This window comes from Galeopterus variegatus, unplaced genomic scaffold, assembly GCF_000696425.1.
Source record: "Galeopterus variegatus unplaced genomic scaffold, G_variegatus-3.0.2 Scaffold5226, whole genome shotgun sequence".
Lineage (NCBI taxonomy): Eukaryota > Metazoa > Chordata > Mammalia > Dermoptera > Cynocephalidae > Galeopterus > Galeopterus variegatus.
In genome coordinates this window covers 73,492-75,695 of record NW_007731337.1, presented here as the reverse complement: position 1 = coordinate 75,695, position 2,204 = coordinate 73,492, and positions in this window count along the sequence as shown.

Genomic DNA, 2,204 nt, shown 5'->3' with positions numbered 1-2,204 from the left:
AAAAAAAAAAAAAAAAAAGAGAGAGAAGGAAGCAAGAATGGCTAAAGGGACAGAGAGAGGGAACTTTTCCATATATGAAACATATTGAAACAGAAATTCACAGAAACATAGTAAATGGAAATTCAGAGGCAAATAATTAAAAAATCTATAAGGGAAGATTAAATGAGAGTGCGCACCTTGCACAACCACGCCACTAAACATCTGCTCTGCTTTAGAGTGTGCCCGTTAGGGCTTTTCTCCCTCAAAATCAAATGAACACCAGCATGGAAAATAGAAAAGATTGTGGCAGCTGAGGAAAGAGGACAGTACCCAGTCAACATCATCTCTTGTCAAGAAGTCATTTGAAAAGTAATCAGACATGAAGCCAAACAGATGGAAAAGCTGTGGTATTTTTCATTTAATTTGATTGCAATTTATTGTACATTATTGAGGAGATAGAGTGTTGGTCTTACAATACGTTATATTGTAGCTTCTATGTAGTGTGGAAAATTAAAACAACTCTGTGTGTGCAAGAGAGAGAGAGAGAGAGAGAGAGATGGTGGAAGGAGGGGATTGTGTGGGCAAGCAAAACTCTTATGGCTGAACCCTAACCAAATGTAAAATTTGTCACCCTAAATTTTACTCCTGGTTAATTTCAACAAGAAGAAATTGTAACAGCTCTTCAAGAAACACAAGAAGAAATAAATAACATATTCTTAGCATCCCTAGTTAGCATTTCTCTTATATGTTTCTTTTGAGGAATTCAAGATATAATTAGCAATGCCTGAAAACTTACATACTTACCAAAAGATCTTGGGTGGGTTTTGGGGGGGCGGGGGAGGTTAGTGCCTTTTAAGTTGGGCTCTTTTTTTTTTTTCTTAAAATATAATAAGTATTTTTGTTTTATACACTCATTCCAAAGTAATCCACGTATCTTAGTCTGCTCGTCTAACCCTAACTTTGCTTGTCTTAGTCTATAGAACTGCAGAGTAGGAGGAATAAACAACAGAAATTTATTTTCTCACAGTTCTGGAGGCTGGAAAGTCCAAGATCAAGGTTCCAGTTCCTGGTGAGTGCTGTCTTCCTGCCTTGCAGATGTCCATTCTGGCCCCAGGAATCTGAGAAACTGAAGAAAGATCAAGGGAGAAGGAAGTGCAACTGCAGACCCAGCCACTGCTTCATGCCAACAAGGTGAATCAGCAGATCAGCACCAAAAGCTGCGTGTGGGAGTCCCAGAATGTAGAAAGACTGTATGTACAGTTTTCTTTCTGTTCTGCATTGTGGAATACTTGAATCTCATGTGGAGGGCCTTAGGCCCTCTTTAAAAGACTTCCACTTGATTAAGTCAAGCCTACCCAAGATATTCTCCCTTTTGATTAATTCAGAAACAACTGATTGGGGACTTTAATTACATGTGCAAAATACTTTAACAGCTGTACCTAGATTAGTTTTGATTGAATAACTACAAAAAGGTATGTATATGCTCATACTTTATACAAAAATTAACTCAAAATGGATCATGGATCTAAAAGTGAAGGGAAAATCTATAAAACTTTTAGAAAACATAGGAAAAAATATTTAACCTAGGGTTAAACAAAGATTTTTTTTACATGATGTAAAAAGCACAATCTATAAAATACAAAAGTGACAAATAGGACTTCATCAAAAATAAAACATTTGTGCTGCAAAAGACCCTAATAAGAGGATAAAAATCCAAGCTACAGACTGGGAGAAAATATTTGCAAATCATGTTCTAGGAAAAGGACTTATATAAAGAATGTATAAGTAATTCTCAAAACCCAACATCACAAAAACAAACAACAAAGTTAAGAAATTGGCAAAGAACCTGAATAAATACTTTACCAAGGAGGATATAATAATAAACACATTAAAAAGTGTCCAACATTATCAGTCATCAGGGTGAAGCAAATGAAAAACCACAATGAGATATCACAACACATCTATTAGAATTGTTAAAGTCTAGAAATACTGACAATGCCAAGTGCTGACAAGAAAACAAAAAAGTTGGAACTCTCATACAATGCTGGTGGAAATGCAAAATGGTACAACCATTCTGGAAAACAGTTTGGTTATAAACAGTTTCTTATCAATTAACAGAGCTAAAAGACAACCAACAGAGTGGGAGAAAATATTTGCAAATTATACATCCGACAAAGGATTAATATCCAGAATATACAAGGAACTTAAACAACTTTACAAGAAAA